Raw genomic sequence first — 783 nt, 5'->3', positions numbered from 1 at the left:
CCAGGATTGTAGTTGTGTTCACTGGTAGAAGAGCCCCTTGGCAGGGAAGGGAGAGGGTGGGTTTGGAGCCAGGCTGACCTGAAGCCAAATCCAGACCCTTCCTTAGAAGCTGACTAAACCTCATTTTCTTAGGAACTGAGGTAACAGTGCCTCCCCCTGGAACTGTTGAAAGGCTGGGAGCTCACCTATGTAACAGAGCCTAACACTGCCTGGTACATAGGAGGCACTCAGCAACCATTGGCTGTTCTAAGAGTTTTCTTAGTGACAATTAGTAAACTACAGGATTGTAAACCACAGCCGCACATCAGACACAACCACATTTTATCATGTTTCAGTAGTCTCTGTACTTACAAGCTTTTCTGTAAGGTTTTTCATATAATTGCAAATTTGAAGTTCTTTTTTTCTCACCTATTTTGTAATGACAATTTTAAAATGACAATTATATAAAGGTTTGATTAACAGAGCATAAAGCATTGTATTTATAGTTGCTTTCTTAAGATAGATTTCCAAAAAGTGATATCACTAGATGAGACGTAAAAAACATCTCTGTGGTTCTCGAAAGATGGTGCTGAATTTGTTTGTGGAGGGGCATTCGCATCCCCCAGCTAGGGGGGGCCCAGGGGTGTGGCAAACGTCTCCCTCCTAAGTCAGTGACAGGTGTTGCTAATCAATCACGCTCTCTCTGGGTCCACTGAACCTGAAGACAGGCTTGTAATGGTTCTCAGCATACCACCCAGGTAAAACAAACTGAGCAGTTTGTACATGCAAAGAAATGTCTTTGCT

This window comes from Balaenoptera acutorostrata, chromosome 19 (assembly GCF_949987535.1).
Source record: "Balaenoptera acutorostrata chromosome 19, mBalAcu1.1, whole genome shotgun sequence".
In the NCBI taxonomy this organism is placed as follows: Eukaryota; Metazoa; Chordata; class Mammalia; order Artiodactyla; family Balaenopteridae; genus Balaenoptera; species Balaenoptera acutorostrata.
This window is presented reverse-complemented; position numbering follows the sequence as displayed.